Source organism: Lutra lutra, chromosome 4 (assembly GCF_902655055.1).
Source record: "Lutra lutra chromosome 4, mLutLut1.2, whole genome shotgun sequence".
NCBI lineage: Eukaryota > Metazoa > Chordata > Mammalia > Carnivora > Mustelidae > Lutra > Lutra lutra.
Genome location: NC_062281.1, coordinates 74,728,201 through 74,745,333, shown reverse-complemented (window position 1 = coordinate 74,745,333; position 17,133 = coordinate 74,728,201). Strand labels below are relative to the sequence as shown.

The following is a 17,133-nucleotide window of genomic DNA, read 5'->3' as shown; positions in this document are numbered from 1 at the left end:
TTCTTCCTACAAATTTCCACCCTTAAATTATTTCCTCACATTCTGCTTGAGTCATCTTTCTTCTACCTCAAAGTTTCCTTTCTCAAATCTGTTTTGTCCAATTTCTGTTGATGACACCTTTATCCTCTCTGTCACCTCTACTCAAAATGTTCTAGTAATTTTTAATTCTTCCCTTTCCTACCAAACCCTTGTGAGTTCCACCGAATCTACTCTGAAAAAACTCTTCCGTTGACCCTTATTTTCATTTCCACACTCATTCACGTATTTCAAGCCTTCATTACCTCTTCACATGCAATGGCTACTTAACTATAAAGAATCTCTCCACATTCACCCTCAAGAGTAATGCAGAATTAATCTTCATAAGCCACAGGCTCAAAACCTTCCCAGTGATATCTCCCTACCAAATTAAATCCAAATGCTTCAGCATGCCATGAAAGTTTCCAGATAAACCTTGTTCCCTAGGACGTCCTTCATACCTTTATTGTTCAACCAAAACCAATTAATTGCTACTCTTTGCCTATGTCTCCTTCCTTTGAAAAAGTGTCTTTGGCCATGTTGCTCTTTCAGCATTTGCTGTCAGAAAAATTTTAAGAGGAGTTAAAAAAAAAAACAAACTTTGCTCAGTAATTTGTGGTTTGTTTGGTACTTTTATCTATTGAGACTTATTCCCCTTTGAGGCAGCCCTATAGAAATGGCTGTTTTGTACAAGTTCATTGAGGATGGAAGAGCTTAACTGATCTCAGATCTCTCCACCAACAAAGATCAAAGTTAAAATGAAATATGCTCTACATATTTGTACCCTTTTCACAATTCCATAATGCTATTACCATATTCATATATCTAAACCCTAAACGTATTTTAAAGTCAAGTTCAAACGTTATATCATCTACAAAGCTTCCAGACTCTTCTTACTCTGAACTACCCAAGCATTTTGTCTGTACTTAATTTATGGCCACCACTTGTAAATTTCTTAGTCTAATATGTCTGTACCTTCTAGACAGTAATCTTCATTAATATGACTAATGCATTTTTCAATCCCTCTTCAGATTTCTTTTAATTAAATAGGCATTCCAAGTATTCAAAAACATATTTACTGAGTCAGTATATAAGTGAAGAAATGAATACTACCAGTTTAAACCCACTAACCAGTTTGATGAGTTTTCTTTTTTTCAGTGAAACTTCATCTAACATTAGTCACAAGATGAAAAGAAAAATTGAATAATGTCTTTCTCCCTTGTGGCAGAAACCTCAGGCCGTACCCTCTGACACTCTATACTTTTGTCTTGAGGGACAGGCTTCCAGTATTTAGTTGTCTAGCCAAGAGGCTAGCCACCGTAGAGCATTCCTCTGCAGCTCCATACAGGCCACATGACCATGTTTTGGCTACTCAAATGTAAGTGAAAGTGTTGTGTGGTACTTCCAAGAAATCCCCTTAAAGGGAAAGGCTCATCCATCGTTCTTTCCTGTTGGCAAATATGTGGGTAGCTCGGGTAGGGGGGAAATGCCTTGAGCCCAGAAGCATTACCTTTAGGACACTGAAGGCACAAGGAAAAAGGTGCTTGAGTGTATGATTATTATGAAGCTTCCAGACCCTGGGAATCTACTTATTGTGGGAGTGTTTAACATGAAAAGAAAGTGTCTATCTTTTTTAGAGTCACTGTCATTTTGAGTATTCTTTTATATGTCATTAAACCCAATCTTTCTTTTTTTTTTTTTTTAAGATTTTATTTATTTGAGAGAGAGAGAGTGAGAGCATGAGAGGAGAAGGGAGAGGGGAGAAACAGACTCCTCCTGGAGCTGGGAGCCCGATGTGGGACTCGATCCCAGGACTCCAGGATCATGATCTGAGCCGAAGGCAGTTGCCTAACCAGCTGAGCCACCAAGACACCAAGACACCCCAGTTAAACCCAATCTTGACTGATATACCCTAATAGATTATAAATTCAAAAAGGCTAGGATAGAATCTGTTTCATTTGCCAGGGTAGCCCTAGTATCTAGCACTGATCATGGCATATCATCAGTACTTCATAGATTTCTTGAGTTACTATGAAGGGATGTTTAGGCCAGGTACGATGAAGATTCCTGTAAACAGGATTGTAAATCCTTGATCTTTTGGGTGCTACATTTGCCTGATTCTTGGGACTCAAGGGTCTCAAAGTTACTTTCAAATGTGTTTATTTCTTGTTTTGTTTATTTCAAACCCAATGAACTTCATTTTTTTCTTGGCTAAAAGTCCTTGGTGTTGTTGGCTCTTACTTAATAAGCATCATTTCACTGGAGAAACTGACTCCATCAGAAATGGGTGCTAGATTTTGCTTTTTTATTTTAACATCAGATCTGTTTCCTGATATTGTTTAGTAATCGTAGGAGCTAAAAAATGTCAATGAAAGTCATGGGGGAAGATTATGATGATGAAGTGAAGATTTCCATTGCATTCCTTCAAAACCTCTTTCCATTCATGGAAAGAACAAGCTTGATTAAGATCAGTTAAGAAACCAGGGCGCCTGGGTGGCTCAGTGGGTTAAAGCCTCTGCCTTCGGCTCAGGTCATGATCCCAGGGTCCTGGGATTGAGGTCCACATTGAGCCCCACGTCAGGCTCTCTGCTCAGCAGGGAGCCTGCTTCCTCCTCTCTCTGCCTATTGCTCTGCCTACTTGTGATCTCCCTCTCTCTGTCAAATAAATAAATAAAATCTTTAAAAAAAAATCAGTTAAGAAACCAAAGCAGATATCATGTGTTCTCCCTCGTGACCTGCCATGTAATCCATGGCTTGAGACCCATACCATGTTCCTTCCTCTCCTTGCCCAATCACTACAGTGTTAAGAGTTCCAGGGTGAGAACAAAACTCGAGTGAGAATCCTCAAGTATACTATCTGATACACCTTCCAGCATGCGTTTGCACTTTCTTCTTCTTGGCTTTTCTTTGGAAAGGAAAAAAAAAAAAGAAAGAAAAAGAAAAAAAAAAAAAAAGAAAAAGCAACCCAGGTAGCTCATTGTGGATTATTTTTAAAAAATGAGTAACATTTTGGCATAAATCAACTACTGAAACCCCCCAAATGAAACACTGGCCACAACATCAGCTGTGTGAGTGACAAAATGGTGTTCAAATGGCACACTCAAACGGCACCAGAACAAACGAAGGCCCGCGTCTCAGTGTTTTAAAACTGTGTGTTTCCCGATCCTTCCAAAGTCTGTTTTCCCCTTTCAAATGTCAGCGTCACTTCCCAGTCCAACATGCGAGCCTTGAAAGCTATCATTATCTCTGCCTCTAGCAGACAATCCATATCAAAACAGTTGTACACATAAAACCCTAACGACGTCTTGGCTCTCTCCGCTCTGATCCAGCTGTTTGAGTGAATAGCAGTTGGTGAACAGAGCCTGGAACATGGGGAGCCCCGAGGCCTTATTTGCTAATGTAGCTTACCAGCTGCTGCTTTCTGTGGTCTTTGCTGGCAAGGCCTGGATGCGTGCCAGTTGCAGCAGGAACAAGAGAATGTGAGGAATCTATGAAGCTCTTCCATTTACCCCCGTCTGTCAGCATTTGACACCCTTCGCTGCTGAGCACTTTCCCCGGGGGCTGCGAGGGGACCCTGCTGGCCTGGGCTGTGACAAGTGCTTACTCTTGGTCCCTTTTATAGACACTATCAAACAAATACTGTTCATAGCATCTAAAGAGAGCCTGCTCTTGGTAACCAATCCAGCCTTACATGATTAATCCGGCCAGGAAGGAGACTAAGCAGTTCTCATTTTTCTTAGGAATAATGCACTCCAAGAGCCTACGAGAAGAATGTAAATGTTGATATTATTTAAGTCCCCAATTTGATTACATATTTTTGCCAAGGATTCAATTAATATGTAAATGTATACACCAGAACGAATGCGTGGGTAAATTTAATAATCAAATTTCATTTATTATTTTCCTAAGTGCATTTCCAAGAGAGAGCTAAATTATTTGTTGTCCAAACAAATTAAAGAAATCGTTTCTAGGTGATCTCCTCATGTGTTCTGTTCATTATTTAAAAACATGTATTTTAAATAAACTTCAACATTTTTGCTATTAGACTTCTGACATTGAAGACTGATAATATCAAAAGAGGGGAAATCTGGAAAGTATATCCATGCAAAGCATATGCTATAGTTTCAAAGATTAGGAAAAAGTGAGGTTCAAAAGAAAGATTGGTCATTTTTATGAAAATGTATTTTTATCCTCAATAATGGGTCAGAACAACTTGACTGAACCTAGTTTCTTTCCAAAAAACAACGTGAATAAATAGGGCTCAGATTTCTTCATAATACACTAAAATGGGATATTTGTCATTTAGTTAGGATAAATAGTAATTAAAAAACTATCACAGGAAAGCAAGAACTCTGGGGTACAATTCATTAGATATTTGCCAAATGGAAAGACATGGCACTCTCTAGGACCACCATTGTTGGGTAAGATTAAGACCACCTCAAAAGGGACGCCTGGGTGGCTCAGTTGGTTAAGCAGCTGCCTTCGGCTCAGGTCATGATCCCGGTGTCCTGGAATCGAGTCCCACATCGGGCTCCTTGCTCTGCAGGGAGCCTGCTTCTCCCTCTGCCTGCTATTCTGTCTGCCTGTGCTCGCTCTCTCTCCCTCTCTCTCTCTCTGATAAATAAATAAAATCTTAAAAAAAAAAAATTAAAAAAAAAAAAAGACCACCTCAAAAAACAAATGCTTATCCCCACAGGAGCTTCCATAATACCTCACCATCGTCATCCCTCAAACTGGGGTCTTTCCCTCTCTATGGCCCCTTCCATGAATGAGACCTTCATTACTGAAGGATTTGATGTGTTAGAGGAAAACATTATTGAAAGTTTTAAAAGTCATGGCAAAAAATTATATTTTTAATTTAACTAATTAAAATTTTGTATGCTTGCCCAGGTGATGAACCAAAGATCAGACGGTGAAGAGCAAGAAGCCACCGAGGAAGGGAGGACACCTAACTTCTCAATGTCCTCAGTGTCTTTGCCAGGTCTCCGCCCTCCTTAACTAAACTTGATTTCTACTTCTGTCACATCCCCTAGATCTAAAAGGCATGTGAATTGCCCTCATGTGTGAGCATGTTGATTCATTTTTATAAACAACCAAACAAGCAATTTTACTCCAAAAATTTTAAAGAATTTCTTTTTCTTCCTTTTTCTAGATGAGAGATGGTGTTTTGTAGTCAAGGAAACTCTGCTCGTGACATCGTCAGACTGGTTTTGAGTCTAATGAGTTGTCTTGCTTTTACCTGACCCTCATTTTCTTTTCTTTCCTTTTTTTTTTTAAGATTTTATTTATTTATTTGACAGAGAGAGATCACAAGTAGGCAGAGAGACAGGCAGAGAGAGAGAGAGGAGGAAGCAGGCTCCCCGCAGAGCAGAGAGCCCGATGCAGAGCTCGATCCCAGGACCCCGGGACCATGACCTGATCTGAAGGCAGAAGCTTTAACCCACTGAGCCACCCAGGCACCCCTGATCCTCATTTTCTACCTCTGAGTTAGGGATAACAATTTTTCAACAACAAATATTTATTGAGTGCCTACTTTGTGCTGGGTACTGCTATAGGTAACACATAAACAACAGTGAGCGAACACACTGAATGACATCTCTGTCCTTACACAGCTCACTTTCAAGGGCAGGAAAGGGATAAGACAATAGGATAAATATTAGATGTAGTTTGTTTGGTAGTGATATGTTGTAGAGAGACAAAAATGAGAGAAAAGTACTGACCTTAAATGCTTGCTTAAGAATGGATGGATGAAGATAAAGACAATGAAGATATTCTGGCAAATGTAAAAGTAATTTTTGTGGTTTTTGGTCACCCGGGTCACCTCTTGTGGAAGATGTGGATGTTTATCTTTTGTTATCATCTGGAGTCACTTTCTTTGACTAGTTCTAGTTCTTGGTGAGCCACTGACAGAGCTGTGACCAAGCATTCTGGTAGCCATATCCTTGCATCTGTGGAGACCTTTTCTGGGCGAAGCTGGGCAGCTTAAGTCATAAAGCACAGGGTTTCACTGTGAGAAAGTCAATAGCCCAGATAAAGGTTGAACTTATAACCCGGATGTTAATGGCTCTCTGGTCGCAGCTCATAGGCTAACTGGTAGATACAAAGTTCAAAAAAATTTAAATACATAAAAAGGTATTCTAGGTCATTGTATACTGTTCTCTGCCATCAACTCTGTACACATAACCCCTCCTTTGGATCACAACAATGGCCAGAAGGTTATGGGGTATAGTGACACATAGTTGGAAAGATGTTTTCCATCAAATTGAGGCATCCATGTCTGATTGCTTCAGGCCAACACAATTTGTCTCCTACTGTTACTGTTAAGTTATCAACGTCAGTATAACCAGGCTGACCTTGTGCTCCAGTGTGCCCTTGAGAGGACTCCTTTGCCTGGCTCAAATAAAACAAACATGCAAATGTACAGCAAGCAAGCTTGACTTTTAACTGACAAAGAGCATCTCCTGTAATTCCAATTAATGGCAGGATATAAAGGCAGACTAAAAGCTCTGTCTTATCTGAAAGGGTTTGGGAGACCATCTGGTCAACCCTTTGGTTCCAGAAATACCTGAGTTAGCAGTTCCTACAAAATTGTACACCTCTGTTAAGAGGAGTCTGTGAGTGGCTCTGGGTTTACCTATGATTAGAGTCAGTGAAGCCCTTGATTTGTAGAAATTGTGCCTTTTGCATCTGCACTACAAAGTGGAGACAGCACTTTGTTCATGCGACTATAATCTTATATTAAAGTGTACTCAAACATGCTAATGTCTGCTCACATCTCTGCTTTGATGTGCCCAAAGAAGGGACTGAATAATGTGCCTTATTTTCAGAATACTTTCAAAGGATGGTGTGCGTTGAAACAAAAAGCATGGGTTGGAAAGATAGGTGATAAGAAAATTGGGAAATTCTACAAGACATGCCCTATGAGAGTTGTGGTTTATCTATGAGAACTAGCTCTGGATATTTATAACATCACAAGTCAGCTGAAATGGTTCTTTATACTATATTTAAACCTGAAAATTTAACTGAATTTCATACTTTCCACTGCAATGTTAATGGGATGCTAGTAAAAAATGGAGATGTCAAGTGGAATATTGACTTCTTAACATCAGTTCAGAAAGTGACATTTGAGTTCATTTAGAGGCTCTTAAATCATTAGATACACACGACATTCACTTAAAAGTACATCTCAAGAAGCAAAATTAAAACCTTGTATTCTTCTTGGGCCTGATAGCTTTCCTATGCATAATATTGGTATGTTCCCAAGTTACTGGGGACTTCAAGAAAAGTACAATTTTAAACTAGTATTTTATTATGGAAATTTTTCAATAATCCTTTTAATAATGTATTATAAAACATTAAAATAGCATGAAACCAAGATAGGAAAAGGCTGGAAATCCTCTCCTATTGAGTATAATATTAATAATTTGGTAAAATCAGTCTAGGAAAATTACAATGTCTTTCAGTTCCTTTAAAGTGTCTGACTCTGTAAGTGACCTTAAGCTCCTTTAAAACAATTAAAAAATTCAAATATCTGTCTGCCAAAATTTTATAGCATGTTAGATAATGGGATGAATATCGTTATATATAGTCTCTATACTTCTGGGTATACCTAATTTAGTTAATATTAACATTACTCATTTATGCTTTTATACACTTCGAGTTATATAAGGTCAAGGTCTCAAAACTAATCATAAAAACTAGTGACTGCTATTCATGCTAATATAATGACCCTTTCTCTAAAACAACTGCCAATAAATTTCATTATAAAAAGTTATTAAAAGGGTTAAAAACCTATTAAATGTCAAAGAATTTGCCTGACTCAAACTTCTAATAAAGAAAGAGAATAGGCTTTCTTTCTGAATTATTTAAATCTTTACTGACTGTGCACTGAACCATGAAATTAGAAAAGTGTTATTAGAAGTGTTCTCTGGTTTCTATAAAAGTTGGATCCCAGAATGTATCAAGCCACAGTCTTTAACTAGACTAGTTAAAGCAGTAGGTTTTTAATCCCAAATACATGGCTTCTACTGATATAAAGGTCATAATTAAAACTCTATCCTGTAACTTGGTGATAATGAAATTATTATTGGAGAAGCAAACATGTTCATTTAGAACATATGAGCTACATGTTCTAATTTTAATTTGGATAAATATCTTCAATTTTTTTTTGATCTTTCAATGTCCACTAACATAGATCCACTCAACTGATAATTAGGTTTTAATAGTGATAATTTTAAAACACTAATGCTAACATTTTGAATTATCTATCATTTACAGGTTTAACATCTATAAAATATATGTTTAAATTAGATAATTATGGTATAAAGAGTTAAAATGGATCATAATTCTGCATGATTATAACCCTGTGCAATGATGGCATAAATTTAGGTATCAATTATAAAAAATAGCAAATATACCTTTCACATTTTATATCTATTTCTCCAGGAAAGTACATTTAGTGCAACTGATTTGAAATGGTCTATACCTGACAGGAAGGTAAGTGTCCACACTGCCAGTCAGTCTCAACTGCTCAGTGCTAGCCTTTGGTAATTGTGGGTTGTTGTTTTTGTTGTTTTATGTGAGGAGTCAATGGATTTACAAAAAGATGCAACAAAATTTAAAATGATACAAAATACTAATTTCAAAACGACATCAAAAAGTGAGTGTATTGGGGTGCTGGGGTGGCTCAGTTGGTTAAGCATCTGCCGTTGGCTCAGGTCATGATCCCAGTGTCTTGGGATTGAGCCCCACAGTGGGAATTCCTGATCATCGAGGAGCCTGCTTCTCCCTCTCACTCTGTTGCTCTCCCAGTTAGTGCTCTCTGTCTCTCTCTCAAATAAATAAATAAAATAAATTATTTTAAAACGTGAATGTCTTTACCCACACTCAGCTCACAACAGAGCAAATGGGTAATTGGAATGATTCATGTTATAGCATATCGCTATATGAACTGACAACAGAAAAAGGTTTTGGTAGAGGAAGGCAGAAGAACTCTCTTTTAAGAATTAGAACCTAGGGGCTCCATAATAATCTGGCATCTTCTCAGTGTTCTATCTATGGTTAGAAATGGTGGGAACTCTGGGGATCTTCCCATTCTTTGTTTAAGGTCAACTGTGCCCACAAATGTAACACTTAATGCTGATTTACTCTCTGTACTAAGCAGTGGTCTGCATGGATTCCTTTGTGTGTGGATGGTAATTGTTCAAATCTGGATCCTTGGCAATCCTTAGAGCCACTCAATCCTTTTGCCCCAATTTCTTAATTTCAGCCATTACAGTCAATTATACAAGTTACACAAGATATACAAGATACTATTGGCATATGAGTAGTCCCTCATTGACTGTACTAAGTCAAGTTTGACTTTAATGGAAAAGTTGATAAACTTGGTGTCGACCAGGATGTAGTAAGGTGCACCCAGCTGTGTGTGATACTGGAAGAATAAGCAGGAAGGATATTGGGAGACTTCCTTTTCCTTGGGTGCCCTGGGATCTTGTTTTTCTTTCTTTTTGGGTTTCAATATATCCTTCTCTATCCTTCTCTTTAAGACTCTGATCTCAGAGACTAAGCATTCCCTTCATGGTCAAATACTTCCTCACTTTCTTTTACTTCCTCGTTCATGCTGCACTCTTCTTTCTGGTAATTGTAGTCTTAAGTTCTTTTATTAATAATATCTACGACTTACTGGTCCTCCTTGATACTCTAAGCACAGAGCCCTGTTTAACCCTCCCAATAACCAGGTGAGACCATCACACCCATGAAGGAACAAAGGCTTGGTGAGGGGATCTTTCTGCTGTTCAGTAAGTGGACCAGCTGGAATTTGTTACAAGCTGCCTGACCTTCAAAGTCTGTATCATAACCATGGCACCTCTACTGTTGATCCAGTATGTGAACTGATATTTTTAGATGTGCTTTTTAACAAAAGATAGTTGGAAGAGCTTGCTGGGGAACATGCAGCTAGAACCTAGAAGGACTGACTTTAAAGCACTGATGTTTTGGGTAAGAAATTCAGTTGGAAATGTGTTGCTGAACACTTGCTCTGTGCCTAGTACTATGATAGGTCACATGGGGAAATAATGGGAGATAAGACTGTACCTATGATTGAAGAGGTGACAGGGCAGGGAGACATACAGTAATACAAGTCAGGTGGGGAGTCATTGCCATAACCAAAAATGCACTGCTATGTAGACTTGCAGAGCAGGAAGTGTGATTTCCGAGGGGACTGAAATGTGCGAATAATGTTGCCACAAGAAGTCCGTCTGCAATGATTGAAACTGCTGTGAGCATGGTGGAGAACTGAGGATGCTTTTTAAACAAAACAAGCAAGCAAAAGCAGACACAGACCGATAAAAACAGAGAACAAGCTGATGGTGGCCAGAGGTGGGACGGATGGGCAAAATGGTGAACGGTGAAGGGAGTGCAAATACAGGCTTCCAGTTATGGAATGAATAAGTCGGACGGAGGTTGCGGGGTGTAAAGCACAGCACAGGGATACAGTCAATGGTACTATTTTGGCATTGCGTGGGGACAGATGGCAGCTGTGCCTGTGGTGAGCACAGCATAACGTATAGACTTGTCCAATCACCCTGCTGTACCCCTGAAGCTACAGTGACATTGTGTGTCAACTCTACTTCAATAAAAGAATGCTTCTTAAATAGGAGGGCATTCGAAAAGTGGAAATAAGTGGCAATCGAACTCGGAAGGCAATACGATGAACGCTAAGATACATCATTTGACTGTTGGACGGTCAACTCTACTTGCTACAGTTTCACAAAAGTGATGATTTGTCTAAGAGACTGTGAAAAATTGAGCAAAAATAAAATCATTGTGTGGCTTTTCCACCTAAGTAAACCTTAACCATTCGGTACACAATCAAATCACATTAAAAAAAAACAAACTGTGACTGAGAGTCATCTGATAGTCTGATTTCTGCTTGAGAATGAGCAATTTGAGTGTCCACTGTTTTCCCTGTTAAGTTTTAGGATTGCTAGAGACTTTGTAGTGTTAAGACTACCTGTCAAAATATTCTAAAGTATCAAGTTGTTCTAACTGGGAGAAGCCCATAAAACACACTAACAGCTGATGCTACATTAGCAGAGAGACCATTTTATCAAACCCTAAATATGGGCTTACAGTTTCAAAAATAACTTGGGTTTTTACACTAGGTCCTGAAAAAAGAGTTATGGGCACACGAACATAGTCATTTGGATCAGGATCTCTGCAACATTCATTAAATTAACTACCAATGTTGCCACATAAACTAAGCTTTCATAGAATAAGTGACTCAAAGACTTTGATCAAAAATTTTCTTTGTATTTGCCCCACTTGTCAATCAGTGCCATTCACCTGTTAGGGATGGACGTTATCCAGAAGGAAAAAGAAAAACAAAGCACTCTGCAAAGGAGGTGAGAAGGTGCAAGGGTTTCTGTGGTCTAGGCTGTGCTCCTGGATTAATTATGTGAATGCTTCATGACTGGCTGAGACAAAAAGGAAAAGTACAAGGAGTATAAGGCAGATGGGCTGTGAGGAATGAGTGCTGAGTGGACATGATTTGCCTAAAAATATGTTTCCTTTCCCCCTCACAGGAAAAGACTAAATGGATGCTTAATGGGTTTATGAGGGCTGGTATCAGGAACTTTTAACAGAAAAGAAGATCTTTCTGCACATTACATTCAATTTTTGATGAAGAGAACTTTTTCCACCAGCTTTATCATTAAGTGGTATCTCTCCTACTTGTTATCCCTGAAGAAGTGGATGGCTGCGACTCTGGGGAGCCATTGACCTTAAAGCACAGTAGGGGGCGCCTTCTAGGCCATGGTCTACAAAGGGTTCATCCACATGAGGGGAATGAATCCGTGTTAGATTATAATAAATCTAATGTGGGCCCTGCCCTGACAGGAAGGCTATCTTAGAATAAGAATTCAATTAAGTTAGCAGTAGCTCTTAATATTCATGCCCATAATCTGGGTAACATAATTTCAGCAAAATGTCTAAAAATTCCCAGGAATGCGGGTTTCCTTTTTAATTTAAATTTAATTTAGTGTCTTGGTATTTTGTTTTGTTTTAATTCTTGCTGAAAACTGTCTAGAATGCCTTTGCCCACTTTTCTGCCCTAGTTAAACACCTGGTTCTAAATGAAATGGAAAAAATACTCTTTTTATCATGAATCATAAAGGATTTCAAGAGCATTAACTTTTTTCTCAATAATCATTTTGCCATTTTGTGACTGTGGAATATGGACTTAGTGTTCTCTGATCTGTGGACATACCCTTTCTAATGAATGCATTTATTTCTTATTCCTTCCTCCCTCCCTTCCTTCCTTCCTTCCTTCCTTCCTTCCTTCCTTCCTTCCTTCCTTCCTTTCTTGTAAAGATTTATTTATTTATTAGAGAGAAAGAAAGAGCATGAGCAGGAGAGGGGCCAAGGGAGAGAGAGAGAGAGAAACTGAAGAAGACTCCCCACTCATCATGGAGCCCGAGGTAGGGCTCCATCTTCCAATCCTGAAATCATGACCTGAGCAGAAATCAAGAGTCAGAGGCTTAACTGACTATGCCACCCAGGCACCCCTAGTGAATGCATTTCTGATCTTTAAAGTGCTATGTGCGAAAACAAAAGTAAAATAAAATAAAGTAATAGTTAGCTGAGAAGTTTGTTTGGTTGGACTCTTAATAATAAAGATTTTAGGGGCACCTGGGTGGCTCAGTGGATTAAACCTCTGCCTTCAGCTCAGGTCATGATCTCAGGGTCCTGGGATCGAGCCCCACATCAGGCTCTCTGCTCAGCAGGGAGACTGCTTCCCCCTCTCTCTCTCTGCCTGCCTCTCTGCCTACTTGTGATCTCTGTCTGCCAAATAAATAAAATCTTTTTAAATAAACTTTTTAATCTGCTAGGGGATATTTTTTAAAATTAGAAGTGATATTCAATTTGTTACTTTATCTCCTAAATTTTAGTAATAGCATTGGCATATTTTAGCAAGAAAAAAGGACTACCATCACTTCGTATAAAACCTAGAAATCTATTTTGAGGCTAAATCCAAATACTAACAAAGCTATTTAAACAATAAAATCCTGTATCCTAGAAGTTCTTACTGGCATATAGTTATATACAGTTTGCTGAATGAGAAGCTACACTAATTGACATACTCATCAAGCTTTGGTTCAAAAGGAAAGACCAACAGGAGCAAAGTTCTGGACTTGAAAAGGATGTATTTTTGTAGGACTGGCTTAATTGTTAAGCTGATGAATGTTCTGGTGGAACATTTCAGCGACACCAGAATAAAATTGTTTAGCATGAGAACTTATTGCAACAAAGTTACTAATAAGAGCCTCTGTTGTATTAGAATTTGCTTTTTACACATTAGCTTTTATTCTTTTTGTTCTTTTCTGATGCAATATCAGGGGAGAAGCTTAACTTAGGTGCATTTTTTTCCCAAATAATACCCTGCATCCGGAAAAAGTGTTAATTGACAAAATGGCAGTTTTGCATATAATTAGGATCTTACTCACTGGTCAGTTATATATATATATATATATATATATATATATATATATATATATACAACTCTGCTGTCCTTTTTTCCCTGATAATAAAATAACCCAAATAGCAATGTCAAATCAAGGAGTTGTTAAGAATGCTACATACAGGTGCCACTGAAGGCAGGATATTTCTTGTAAGTTATGAAAGATGTGCGTTGCTCATGGATAAAATGTAGTTTAATGATATGGAAATAAGTTCATGGTTCTTCTATACTGTATTTACAATTTTGTGTCTAAAACATATTTAATATCTCTAGCATAATTATATGACCACAAGATGACAGCTCCAATAAATGGGAAAAATCTCAATTACATTGATCAACTAAAGGAAAAGAGAAAAACTCGCATCACTGAAGTTTAGAGCCTATTACAAGGAAACAAGGAAGAATATCTACCCTGCAGTTTTTAAATTTAAGACCATCTGATCATTTTTCTGCATCTGCATTTATAGAAGCTAATAGAATTTTTCAGTTACAATTTATTTTCTAAAGAAAAAAATGCTCTCAGAAAAGACAGAAGTCAGAACCTATTAAAAATAAGTGTATTGTATTCTATTTCCCCTTTCACAGGCCAGGGGTATTTTAGTTGAACACTATAAATACTTATATTTTACTGTTTTCCCTTTTAAATGAAACAGGGAAATAGCTTGGGGGGGGGCTTCTGTTTCTTGCCTCCCTCCACTAGAACTTTCTTTGGATGTTCACTGCATGTGATGCAAAGGCAGGGGGAGGCCGGGGTTTAGTGGGGTGGAGGGCAGGGGGAGCCACAGGGGAGGGGTGGCAGGGACCAGAGGAACTAAAGGGAGAGGGATCCGGGCTCTACCCTTCAGGGTCTCAAGGGAACCTCCTCAGAGAGATGTGCCCTGATAAGCCTGCAAGACTAGATCCATCCTTCCCAAGCCAGGCATCTTTTTCGCAGCATGATCACCATTTATCATTATCGTGGGTGGGGCTATGCGAACTTTAACAGGAACACAACTACCCCAGGATCTTTTTAAAATGTGACTTGGATTCAGGAAGTCTTGGGAAGGGACAGGGATTCAGCATTTCTAACAGCTCCCAGGTGGTGCCAGTGTGTCCCACCCAGTGCGTTTCAGGATTATTTGACTTCCCTGAGCAGAACCCAAATTCTGAAGGCAGAGTACCTTGCCTGTGTTTTTTTACTGTTCTGTTCTCAGTGCCAAACTCAGACGCACTAAAGAACCAGGCTCAGAGAGGAGAATTATGCCGTAGCCGTTGAATACAGAACCATCTGGTAGAGCTCCAAGTTCTCCCAGAGAGTTGGCCTATTGTTTGTGGATTCTCTTGCTAGTTTTCATGCCAGGAGATTATGGTACAGAATTACCAACTGACAATAGGACATGTTGGCCGGCTTTTATGTGGGTAGTCTGATGAGAAATTTATTTCTTGTAAGTACCAGGTGATTATTAATTAATAGTGGATCAAGAATGGAGAGGCCTTCATCTACCAAACATGACAGAACTTGCTGGGTAAGGTAAGATTAAAACCATGACTCTTGGTCTTCAAAAATTTCAAATTCCAGAGTAAAATCCTTCTAAGATACTTAAAGATTAGTATTTAGAATTTCTTAGCATATAAAAACTTAGGAAAGAACTCAATGAAAATAAAAGTACAACAATAAAAGTTGTGAAATGCAGCAAAAGCAGTATGTAGATGGAAACTTATACCATTAAATGCATTTTTTAAACAAGAAGAAAGATCTAAAATTAATAAATAAAAAAATAAAATTAATAAATAAAAATAAAAAATAAAAATAAATATAAAAATAAAATTAATTTTATCTTATGAACCAGAGAAGGAAAAGCAATTTGAGTCTAAACATAGGAGAAGAAAAGAAATAATAAAAATTAAAGATGAAATAAATGAAATTGACAACAAAGAAACAATAGAAAAAAAAATCAACAAAGCCAAAAGCTGGTTCTTTGAGAAATCAATAAAATTGATTAACCCCTGAACAGGCTAACAAACAAAAAAAATTGAGGATACTAATTACAGTATCATATATGGAAAAGGAGTCATCCTTATTGATGCCAAACACATTAAAAGGATAATAAAAGAATGATATGAAAAACTCTAGGGTCACAAATTTAACAATTTAGATGAAATAGAACAACTCCTTGAGATTCAAAAACTACCAAAACTCATACAAAGAAAAATAGATAACCCAAATAATCCTATACCTATTAGATAAATTAACCAATAATCAACAATGTCCTGAAAAGAATCACCAGGTCCATGTAGTTTCTAACAAGCATTTGTGGAAGAAATCTTACCAATTCTGCATAATAGCTCCAGAAACAGAGGAAACACTTCCTAACCTATGTTATAAGACCCCAAATTTCCTATTACTTCTATAGATTAACTATAGACCAGTAACTCTCATAAAGATAAATACAAAAACTTCAATAAAACATTTATAAGTTAAATCTAATGATGTAGTTACATACCACAAACAAGTAGAATTTATTCTAAGTATACAAGGCTAGCTCAACATTAGAAATCTATCCATGTAGTCCAACACCTCCCCAGGCTAAAAAAAAAGGGGGTGGGTGGATAAAAATTGATGTTAAAGGCACAAACTTCTATCAAGTAGTAAAGTAATTAAATGCTCAGTTTAATGAATATTGGCAATATTGTGCTATAATTATGTGATGTGATAAATATCACTACAATGGCAATTATATTGTAATATTTAATGTATTAATTTAACACATTTTGCCCCTTAAATTTACACTATGTTATATGTCAAATATATTCAGTGAAATAAACAGGCTAAAAAAGAAAAATTGTATGATCATATCAATAGATGCAGAAAAGGCATGTGACAAAATCTAAACCCATTAATGATTAAAAAAAAACTTCTAGCAAATTAAGAATAGGAAAGAACTTAACTTCATTTTAAAAATCTATGAACACCTTTCAGCTAACATCATATTAAATGGTGAAAAATTGGATATTTTCTCCTTATAATTGGAAACAAGGCAAAGATGTCCCTTTTCACCACTCTTATTTAGTGTTATATTGAAAGTCCAACTAAACAATAGGACAATAAAAGGAAATAAAGAACTACACAGCTCAGAAAGAAAGAAAACCATCTCAATTTGCAGGTGACATGATTGTCTATGAAGAAAATCCCAAAGATTCAACAATAACAACAACAACAACAACAAAGCTCTTCAAAATAATAAGCTGGTAAAGTAAGTATGAAGGATTTGATGCTTTCCTATATATGAGCCCTGAAAAACTGGAATTTGAAACTTAGGAAAAGTTACTTATAATAGCATTCCAAGAATGAGATATTTAGGCATAAATGTAACAAAACATATACAGGATCTACATATAGAAAACTATGAACACCGAAGAAAAAAAATCAATGAGGTCTAAATAAAAGGAGAGACTTTCTGTGTTCAAGGATTCAAAGACTCAATATTGTTAAGATGTCAGTTCCTCTCAACTTGATCTATAGATCCAACATAATCCCAATCAAATCTCAGCAAGCCATTTCATAGATTTAAGAACACTTCATACATATAAGAAGTTTACTTGGAAAACAAAGGACCTAGAAG

The 17,133-nt window shown here is 37.4% G+C and overlaps 1 protein-coding gene and 1 pseudogene across 1 annotated transcript in view; both read right to left on the bottom strand.

The window, feature by feature from the left end:
* The window catches only part of TOX (thymocyte selection associated high mobility group box), a 303,536-nt gene that overhangs the window by 50,611 nt on the left and 235,792 nt on the right, over positions 1 to 17,133 (bottom strand).
* On the bottom strand, positions 9,021 to 9,611 carry LOC125098383 (rRNA-processing protein FCF1 homolog; annotated as a pseudogene).